This window comes from Chiloscyllium punctatum, chromosome 32, assembly GCF_047496795.1.
Source record: "Chiloscyllium punctatum isolate Juve2018m chromosome 32, sChiPun1.3, whole genome shotgun sequence".
In the NCBI taxonomy this organism is placed as follows: Eukaryota; Metazoa; Chordata; class Chondrichthyes; order Orectolobiformes; family Hemiscylliidae; genus Chiloscyllium; species Chiloscyllium punctatum.
In genome coordinates, this window is record NC_092770.1 from 19,994,157 (window position 1) to 20,006,005 (window position 11,849).

Below are 11,849 nucleotides of genomic sequence, written 5' to 3' on the forward strand. Positions count from 1 at the left end.
AAAAGCCCTTCATCAGGAATGAGTCAGAGACACTGACACTCTGGTAGCTGACTCTGAATGTGACAGTACGCGAGTCAAGGACTGCTCATGTGTAAATAAAGGGAGATTTAGTGGCAGATACTGCCCTCTGGGCAGTTATTTCAGTGATCAGCTGCTTTCAATTAATAGGTTGACAAACAACTGACCAGGACATGAAGAGCACCTGCTAACTCTTTGAAAGAGCTAGGCCCTCCTGTTTTCCCATTCACCTGCTCTCTTTCCATTGCCCTGCAATTTCTCATAGCCTTGCAAACTTGCATCATGTTCCATTTTGGAAGTTCCCACTAAATCTGCCTTCATTGCCCCCACAAAATATAAATGTAGCTCATTCGTTCCATCCTGTATCTAAATCCAGAACTTTAAGAGCTTCAAACTGTTTTCTTACTTGAATTTATCTCACTATCCTAAACAACAACTTACAGTCCATGCAAAGATTTGTAGCAACACAGGATCAGGTCTTTATTTAAATACACCATTTTCATGATACCTGTATCAGTATGGTATCCATTCACACTTAAACACCATGTTGAAGTTTCATAATTCAATTCCATGGGTACCATCAATAAATTACACTGAAGTAAAGATACATTCAAATAACAGCAGAAAGTGTACCCAGCAAAATGTAATTTGTCCTTTTCTCAATCTTTTACATCCACATTGCAATCCTCCTAATGATCTGTTGAGTGGCCAATTTGATGTATTCCAGTTCATCACAGACCATCACAGTCGGGCACTTTTTAGACATCATCCTCTTTGTCTGTGGAGCTTCCTTTCCCTTATGTTCCCATATACAATATGTTCCAGTTTCATGTTTAGCAGAAGGTTGTTTCTACTCAGTGTGTATTTTGTAGAGTGTTCCTAACACAACATTCTTGCCTTTGTTGTGACTTTATGGAAACTGGCTGCAAGATGGCAACCCCCAGTCAATGCTTTATGGTACAAATCACATGAATACAACAAACCAGGAGGCACATTGGTGCAGATCACGTCAATCCCAAACATACTCTTTTTCATTCAAAAAACTGTTCATGCATTATCTTGTAAATTTTGAGATGCACAGGTTCCCCACCATACACAGAACTGTTCCCATATATCATCAGTCTCTGCATTTGCTTTTCACACTAAGGATGAATCTTACCAGAAAACAGATAAGTAGCAATGTTACTGAGTTTCACAGAAAGTTTCTCTCTGTGAGCCCAAGTGGGTTTTCTCATGCTATCTTCTCAAAGCTATCTCACCAACAGGGCACCACACCCCTATGGTGCCCACTTGTCATATTCTCCTAATCATCACAGGCAGAAATGTGGGCCGCTGCCAGAATCTTCTGGGATTTGTGACATAGGTATTACCTTTAGAGTTTATCAGGTCAAGTGCTGGCATTCTGCAGCTCCCTGCACAGTTCATTGTATTTGCCCCAGGCATTTTTGACATAGAGTAATTGGCACTATCATTTTCTGAAGGAGACCTGAAGGTCCTGCTGAATAGGGAATGCATGTGCTCACTGCCCTTAGAGTTTGATTTGAGATGTCGGTGTCTGATAGAAATACAGAAGAACAAGCAACGAGCTGATACCTGGGAAGATTCTTCCCCTAGTCTTTAAATCATGTTGGTCTCTTAACCGTAGACATGCACATTATAGTTAACTGCCTGTCTGGGTGATGTTGCAGTCTTTCCCATTGCATTCGTTGCTGTGATGGTACCTGCTGTTGAATTTCCATCTTAGGTTGCTGTGGACTATTCAGGTGGTGAGTTCACATCTTCCTGCTCAGCCACCTACAGTTGATGAACAGCTTTATTATTATTGTCCACTTGCTTTTGGTTGTGACAATATATTTGGTTGCTCATTTCCACTGCGCATGATCGAGGTGACAACTGCAGGTCCCAAGTTGACACTTGGCCAACTCTTTGTTGATGGTATTAGAATTAGGTTTAATGTCACATGTACTCAAGTTACAAAAGAACAGGAGTACAGTGAAATTGTACAATATGGCCAACACATGCACAATCTAGCTCTCCAAAGCTCAACTTCAGCAGTCTTATCAAAATGAAATTTGCCGTTCTGTCGATGCACTCTGATTACATCACTTACACTCATTACAATTTCTAGATTCAGTAGCATTTTTGCTACTGATAGAATGGCTTAGGTGTGACATGACATTAATCTTTGCACTGGATTAAGCTCCATGACTTCAATAGATGTGTTTTTCCACACAAGAATGGCCTTGTGGATATCTGTGCTGGATTTGCTTGATTTGTTTATGATTCCTTTGGCAATTTGCACTGCTGCCTCAACCTTTCCATTTGACTGGGGTTAATGTGAAGATGACTTATAGCGCTGAATTTCTCAATCGTTTATAGAACGGCTGAATTCTTCACTCATAAACTGAAGGCTATTGTCACTCATTACAGTGTCAGGAATAATGTTGAAGTGCGCTTTCAGACATTCTGCAATCTCACCAGGATTTGATGAAGGAAACATGATTACCACATCATGGCTAGAATAGTTGTCTACTGTGACAAGTTAATCAGTTCCTCTGAGTGTCAAGAGAACTACTCTCAACTTCATCCATGTTAGAATTAAAATTAGAATTTAGAGTTAGAATCAGAATTAGAATTAGGTTTAATGTCACATGTACTCAAGTTACAAAAGAACAGGAGTACAGTGAAATTGTACAATATGGCCAACACATGGCACCATCTTAAGTATAAAATACCTAGGCACAAATCTTAGATACAAAAAATAAAGAAAATAAAGAAAAAAGTTACACTACATTACAGAAATACATAGTATATGCATAAGTTAGGAAACTAAGAAATAAAGCTAAAAAGATAGACATTACAATCTTTTGAGAGGGCTTCCATTTAGTCTGACCAGGCTCCACCAATTTCCAACCAGTAGCTAACTTCACTCTGGACCCGCTGGATTTCATCCCCACTCCTCTCCAAGTTGCTAGCAGAAGAGGAAAAATACAGAAGAGAGAAAGAAAAACCCACAAGGAAGAGAAAAAATGAGAAAAAGAAAGAAAAGGAATGGACGGAGCGGACGAGGTCTGGCTGGAGCATTCTACTCTGCTACCATCTTGTCTGAGTCTTTTCTATGATATGTATCTTGTATGTCATGTGTCATCAGTGGTACACTAGCTTGGCTGATGTGGTCATTGATCTTGCTGCTCAGTATTGGCCAGTAGAGCACATTTCTTACCTTGATTCAATTCCTTAATGGCTTGCTTGGATATGCTTCAGCATCTCTTCTCTCATATTTTTAAGGATAATAACTCTATTATATCCTTTGTACAAGATGCCATCTTGTACTGTCAGTTAATCTCGTCTGCCAACCCTGGTTATACTCTCTTTCAGCCTCTTCATTGGGAAGAAGATACAAATGTTTGAAACCATGGACCAATAGATTTAAGAACAGTTTCTTCCACACTTTTATCAGAGTTATGAAAGAATCTCTCATATATTAGAGTTAACATTTCACTGCACCTTCTCTGTAGCTGCAACACTACATTCTGGATTCTGTTCTATTGCCCCGATGTACAAATATAAGGTAACATTTGTCTGGATAGGACACAAAACAATACTTTTCTCTGTATCTCAGTATATTTGATGATATTAGGCAAGAAACTTTCAAAAGTTGATTGGGAAAGATGTTCACAAGTAAAGAGACGGCTGGAAAATGGAAGCATTCAAAAACAAGATAACAAGACTCCAGAGAGAATACGTTCCTATCAGGATGAAAGGGAAGATTAGTAGGTATAGGGAATGCTGGATGACTAGAGATATTGAGGTTTGTTCAAGAATAAGAAGGAAGCATACGTCAGGTATTGACAGCAGAAATTGAGGAATTCCCTACAAGTGTATAAAAGCAGTAGCAGTATCGTTAAGAGGGAAATCAGGAGGGCAAAAAAGGGATATGAGTTAGCTTCGGCAAATAGAGTTAAGAAGAATCCAAAGGATTCTACAAATACATTGAGGACAAAGGATAACTAAATAGAGAATGGTGCCCCTTAAAATCAGCAAGGCCATCTATGTGTGGAACCACAGGAAATGGGAGAGAAACTAAGTAAGTATCTTGCATCAGTGTTCACTGAGGAGAAAGATATGGAAGGCATAGAACGTGGGGAAATAAATAGTGACATCTGCAAAATGTCCATATTAAAGAGGAAGAGGTGCTGGAAGTCTTAGAATGCATCAAGGTAGATAAATCCACAGGACTTGATCAGTACACCCTAGAACTCAGTGGGAAGTGAGTGAACAGATTGCTGGGTTCCTTGCTGAGATATTTGTATCATTGATAATCATAGGTGAGATGCCGGAAGACTGGAGGTTGGATAATATTGTGCTACTATTCAAGAAAGGTGGTAAGGAAAAACTAGAGAACTATAGACTAGTGAGCCTGACTTCGGTGATGGGAAAGTTGTTGAGGGAATCCTGAGGGACAGGATTAAAATGTATTTGGAAAGGCAAGGATAGTCAACATGGCTTTGTGCGTGGGAAATCATGTCTCACAAACTTGATTGAGTTTTTTGAAGAAGTGACAAAGAGGATTAATGAGGGCAGAGCGGTGAACATGATCTGTATGGACGTCAATAAGGTGTTCAACAAGGTTCCTCATGGTAGACTGGTTAGCAAGGTTAGATCGTACAGAATACAGGGAGAACTAGATATTTGGATACAAAACTGGCTCAAAGCTGGAAGAGAGAGGGTGATGGTGGAGGATTGCTTTACAGACTGGAGACCTGTGAGCAGTGGTGTGCCACAAGGATCGGTGCTGGGTCCACTGCTTTTCATCATTTATATAAATGATTTTGATGTAAGCATAGGAGATATGGTTAGTAAGTTTGCAGATGACACCAAAATTGGAGGTGTAGTAGTCAGCAAAGAAAGTTACCTCAGATTACAATGGGATCTTGATCAGATGGGTCAATGGGCCAAGGAATGGCAGATAGAGTTTAATTTAAATAAATGTGAGGTTTTGCATTTTGTAAAGGCAAATCAGGGCACAAACTATGCTGTTAGTAGTAAGGTTCTGAGGAGTGTTCCTGACCAAAGCAACCTTGGAGTGCAGGTCCCTAGTTCCTTGAAAGTGAAGTCGCAGGTAGATAGGTTAGTGAAGAAGGTATTTGGCGTGGTTGCCTTTATTGGTCAGCGCGTTGAGCATAGGAGTTGATAGGTCGTGTTTTCGCTTTATGGAACATTGGTTTGGCCACTTTTGGAGAATTGTGTGCAGTTCTGGTCTCCTTCCTTTAGGAAAGATGTTGTGAAATTTGGAAGGGTTCAGAAAGGATTAACAAGGATATTTCAAGGGTTGGCGGATTTGAGCTAGAGGAAGAGGCTGAGTAGGTAAGAGCTATTTTGCCAGAGGCAGGAGGTGGTGACCTTATAGAGGTTTATAAAATTATGAAGGGTATGGGTAAGATAAATAGACAAGGTCTTTTCCCTGGGGTTGGGTAGTCCAAAATTAGAGGGCATAGGTTTAAGGTGAGAGGGGATAGTTATAAAAGGGACCTAAGGAGCAACTTTCTTTGAACATAGGGGGTGTATAGTACAATCCAAACAAGGTGATCATCCCTTTCTTTTTTTTCAGTTCCACTCGAATAACTTCCCTGGACATATTCCCAGGAATATGCTCCCTAAGTACAGCTGCAATGTTATCCTTAATCAAAATGCCACTCCCCCTCCACTCTTGCTCCCCTTTCTATCCTTCCTATATCATCTATTCCCAAGAACATTAAACTGCCAGTCCTGTCCATCCGTGAGCCTTGTCTCTGTAACTGCTATAATATCCCAGTACCACGTTCCCGACCATGCCCTCAGTTTATCTGCCTTACCTGTTAGCCTCTTGCATTGAAATAAATACAGATTAATTTATGAGTCCTGCCTCATTCTCTGCTTTGTTCCTGCATGCCCTGACTGTTTGACTTACTTCCTTTCCCAACTCTATCAGTCTCAAACTGCTCTCTTTCCTCACTACCTTCCTCACCCCTTATTAGTTTAAATCATCCCAAGAAGCTCTTGCAAATCTCCTCACCAGTATATTTGTCCCCTTCCAATTCAGGTGCAATCCGTCTTTTTTATACAGGTCACTTCTACCCCAGATGAGATTCCAATCATCCAAAAATGTGATTCCTTCTCCCCTGCACCAGTTCCTCAGGCACGCATTCATCTGCTCTATCTTCCAATTCCAACCTCACCAGCTTGTAACATTGGGAGCAATACAGATATTACTGGAGGAGGGGTTGTGGTGTTTTAATTAAGGATAACATTAATACTGTACAAAGTTAAAAATTACACAACATCAGGTTATGGTCTCTTAAGCACTAGCTTTCAAAGTGCTGTGCTTTCTTAAGGTTACAGCACTAGCTCCGAAAGCCAGTGCTTCCAAGTAAACCTGTTGGACTATAACCTGATGTTGAGTGATTTTTAATTTTGTCCACCTCAGTCCAACACCGGCTCCTCCACAACAGTACTTAGGGAGAATATTCCTGGGCATACTGCTGTGGACCAGGCCAGACCACCTCAAAACTTACAAGGAAGTAGCCCAGACCCTAACTTTGCTAGTTGTTTTAAGCAGGTATAATGTGGATGTTCCAGGAGGGATGCAGTTGGTCAAACTACTTAGTTTTAAACAAATCAGAATTTATTTACAAAATTACTGAATGAAACACAAACCAAAGAGAGCGGAATACAGAATAACCTAATCTATCCAAAAACCCAACAGATTAAACTAGCTTAATGATGCTGTTCCAAATACTTGCAACAATCCCCATTAACACCGCATGGCACAGAAGGTAAAATCAAACCCAGTGTCTTGCAGGAGAGATGTCAGGTAGAGAGGACCAGCCTGGACCTACTTCTTTGGGTCGAGCAGATTCAAATTTCCTGGCTGCTTTCAGTGAATAGCCAGACTGTCAAAACTAAATCAAACCTGTGAAAAGTTGAGTTGGAAGAACTGGCCACTCCCCTTTCTTTTTTTTAACAACATAAGGGACAACATAACCTTGTTAAAGGAGCAGCATCATCACAAACATTCAGCGAATTTATTTTGGTGAAGCTTAGAAATAAGAAAGGAAGGATCACCTTATTAGAATTGTACTATAGACCGTCCAATAGTCAACGGGAAACTGAGATCGATATTTGTAAGCAGATCTCAAAATCGGACGCTCGAGGACCTCCTTTTTAAATTCCTATCTAATTTCCTATATTCACTCCTTAGAATCTCATCCTTATCTCTTCCTATGTCACTAGTTCCGATATGTACAACAATCTGCTGCTGGTCCCTCTCAACTTGGAGAATGTTCTGCACCCTCTCCAAGATATCCTTGATCCTGGCACCAGGAAGGCAACACGCCATTCTGATGTCTTGCCATCGGCTGCAGAAACATCTGTCTGTGCTTCTGACTAGAGAGTTCCCTATTACAATCATCCACTTGGAACCTAGTGTACCCCTCATTACATTAGAGCCAGTCTCAGTACCAGAAACGTGGCTGTCAATGTCACATTTCCCTGAGAATCCATCACCCCCTACATTTTCCAAAACAGCATACTTGTTTGAGATGGGGATAGCCCCAGGAGACTCCTGCATACATGCCTCCCTCTCCTACCTTTCCTGGAGGTCACCCATCTACCTGGCTGTATCTTCAGTTCATCTCCCTGCCTCCAACTGCCATCATCATACCTGGTAGCTCCTGTAAGTTCCTCATTGCCTCTAACTGCCCCTCCAATCAATCCATGCAATCCAACAGAATTCGCAACCAAACACGCTTCCTGCAAACATAATCAGCAATAAATGAAACTCTCACTAATCTCCTACATCTGACAAGAAAGTGCACATCACTCTACTAAAGGCTATCTTCGCACCTTAAAAATCTACAGACCCAGAAAATAAAACAGTCTTACTGCTCTCAAAATAGATTAGATTAGATTACAGTGTGGAAACAGGCCCTTTGGCCCAACAAGTCCACACCGACCCGCCGAAGCGCAACCCACCCATACCCCTACATTTTTACATTTACCCCTTACCAAACACTACAGGCAATTTAGTATGGCCAATTCACCTGACCTGCACATCTTTGGACTGTGGGAGGAAACCGGAGCACCCAGAGGAAACCCACACAGACACGGGGAGAACGTGCAAACTCCACACAGTCAGTCGCCTGAGGCGGGAATCTCTGGCGCTGTGAGGCAGCAGTGCTAACCACTGTGCCACCGTGCCACCCATTACATTTTCCAAAACAGCATACTTGTTTGAGAAGTACTGCTCTAGGCTAACTTAGCATCTATATTTTATATTTTTAAAGTTTTTCAAGAGACAGATCTCAATAATTAAAAAGAACCCAGTCTACTTACTACTGTAGGTTTACAAAAAAGACTAGCTACTTAGCTGCTCCCTTACTGTGATTTCCCCACATGGAGTTCTCCAAGGTCAGTTGTGAATTTTGTTGTTTATTTTTATTTGACAAATTCCCATGTCCAGTGGTATTTGAAATCAAATAGCAGAGGCAGTAGTTGTGAAGGTTCACTGCTGGGTCAGAAGGCATTGTAGGTTTCTTCCTCCATTGATTCATTGCTCATCATGTGGTCACTGCTTTTGTCTCCCTTCTTCCTTTTTTAAAGTGCTGTTGTTTTGATCTTTTTTCCCAAAGTTCCAAAACAATGCAACAGCTTATAAAACAGTAATTACTGCTCATGGAATTCGAGGAAATCAGTTTCAATGCTGAAGATACCTCAAAAAAGGAACAGCTCTACAGCCATAATTTTTTCCCATCCTCCATCTTTGAGTTGTTGGCATGCTGGCATCCACAACTGGAGCCAATTGTACAAATCGCTTTGAAACCTGCCACTGGTCAAAGCTCATTCTGAATATCTTGTCTCCTGGACAATTCACAAGTCATTGCATTGCTTTTAAACAGTTGTGTCCTACAGTTCTCATCTTTCCAGGATCTGTTTGAAGATCTGTCAGTACTTGACCAATGTATTTACTTTTGGCAGTTTTAATTGCAATCTTTTAATTGTTCAATTTGAGTTTCATCTGGTGATCTCTGTCTAGCAGTTGAAGTAGATTTTGACCATGCTCATCAACAGCTTCTTCCACGTGTCTCTATTTCCATAAACTAACAGAATATACCCTGTAGATTCCACTCTGGGGAAGACCATTAACAATCTCATATTTACTATGCTGCTAATCCTCACAAGTCATGGAAATGCCAAATGGCATGCACAATCATCAGTATCTCCGAAACAATATGAAGTGGTGTCACACAGCTTCTCTTGCCAATACAACCCTTCACATTTTGCCTTTGCGAATTCTGACAAAATCCCTTCAATAGATCAGTTGATCAATAGATCAGTTCTTCAGAACTTTATTTAGGTTGATACATACTCTAAATTTTCCAGTTGGTTTCACTAAGCCACTTCATTCAGGTTTGTGAAGTTTATGGTGGTGCATGTCTATCTAATAGTTTATCTTCACCTGATAATGTATTTCTACAATAATCATTCTGATAGTCACAAACTGTTTGTCCCCTACCAACTTGACTGAACCAGTAAATTAAAGTTGTCATAATCCCAGAGGACCATAGGGCTGCTCTTTCATTAGAGAGAGAAAAAAAGTGACAAGTGAAAACTTTATCTGAGGGTCACTCCATTTTAGGTGAGGGGAGAGGTTGAGAAGGAGCGTCCTTCATTGTAACCTCAACCGTTGCAAACATTGAAGCTAGAATATTGGCATCACCCTGCATAACAAATCAGCCATCCAGCCAACTGAGATAACTCACACACTGCCCCCCTCCCCTGCCTCCCCCAAAAGAATTCTTTATGTCACCGTTAGCTTTTTGGTGTGAAGTGATTCATCAGAATTTTCAACTACTATCTCTCCAGTGGCCATCTTCTATCTAGTATACTTGTGTGTAAAATAACTCATCTTCTTGTACTAAGAACATTGTTTTCTCATGCTACACATGCCTCCTTCTTCTTTGTTTGATGTCCTGCCTTGTACTTGCATCTGTCCTTTATTAGTGATTCTTCTGCTCTTTGGATCTAGAGTATCTATCAACATAATGCAAGACTTGGTCTGTTCTGCCACAAATATGCTCTCAAATGTGACATACAACCTCTGCACATCATGATTACTTTCTTGAGAATTGGTTTCTCCTCTCTTACTAAACATACTCTCTCTGTGTGATCTCCTATGCCTATTACAATCATGTCTTTCACCAGATCATCTTTTAATTGCACAAGTTCACAGAAGTCTGCAAGATGTGTCAAGTAAGGTATATTCCTGTTAAGGTGAAAGGAAAGGCTGGTAGGTATAGGGAATACTAGATGATGAAAGAAATTGAGGGTTTGGTTAAGAAAAAGAAGGAAGCATATGTCAGGTATAGACAGGATAGATCGAGTGAATCCTTAGAAGAGTATAAAGGCAGTAGGAGTATACTTAAGAGGGAAATCAGGAGGGCAAAAAGGGGACATGAGATAGCTTTGGCAAATAGAGTTAAGGAGATTCCAAAGGGTTTTTACAAATACATTAAGGACAAAAGGGTAACTAGGGAGAGAATAGGGCCCCTCAAAGATCAGCAAGGCAGCCTTTGTGTGGACCTGCAAAAAATTGGGGAGAGACTAAATAAGTATTTTGCATCAGTATTTACTGTGGAAAAGGACATGGAAGATGTAGGGAACTAGATGGTGACATCTTGAAAAATGCCCATGTTACAGAGGAGGAAGAGCTGGATGTCTTGAAACACATAAAGGTGGATAAATCCCCAGGACCTGATCAAGTGGGTGGCATGGTGGCTCTGTGGTTAACACTGCTGCCTCACAGCGCCAGGGTCCCAGGTTCAATTCCAGCCTTGGGCGATTGCCTGTGAGGAATTTGCACATTCTCCCAGTGTCTGCGTGGGTTTACTGCAGGTACTCCGGTTTTCTCCCATATTCCAAAGATGTGCAGGTCAGGTGAATTGGCCATGCTAAATTGTCCATAGTTGCTCGGCGCAATAGTCAGAGAGAGGGGGGGTGGGTTAGTCTTCGGAGGGTTGGTGTGGACTTGTTGGGCCGAAGGAACTATTCCCACACTGTAGGGAATCTAATCTAAAAAAGTGTACCCTAGAACTCTGTGAGAAGCTAGAGAAGTGATTGCTGAGCCTCTTACTGAGATATTTGGATCATCAATAGTCACAGGTGAGGTGCCGAAAGACTGGAGGTTGGCTAACGTGATGCCACTGTTTAAGAAAGGTGGTAAGGACAAGCCAGGGAATTATAGACCAGTGAGCCTGACGTCGGTGGTGGGCAAGTTGTTGGAGGGAATTCTGAGGGACAGGATGTACATGTATTTGGAAAGGCAAGGACTGATTAGGGATGGCCAACATGGCTTTGTGCATGGGAAATCATGTCTCACAAACTTGAATTCAGTTTTTTGAAGAAGTAACAAAGAGGATTGGAGGTTTCTACATGGACTTCAGTAAGGCATTCGACAAGGTTCCTCATGGGCGACTGGTTAGCAAGGTTAGATCACATGGAATACAGGGAGAACTAGCCATTTGAATATAGAACTGGCTCAAAGGTAGAAGACAGTGGGTGGTGGTGGAGGATTGTTTTCCAGAATGGAGGACTCTGACCAGTGGAGTACCACAAAAATCAGTGCTAGGTCCACTACTTTACATCATTTATATAAATGATTTGGATGTGAGCATAAGAGGTATAGTTAATAAGTTTGCAGATGACACCAAAATTGGAGGTATAGTGGACAGCGAAGAGGGTTACCTCCGATTACAACAGGATCTTGATCAGATGGGCAAATGGGCTGAGATGTG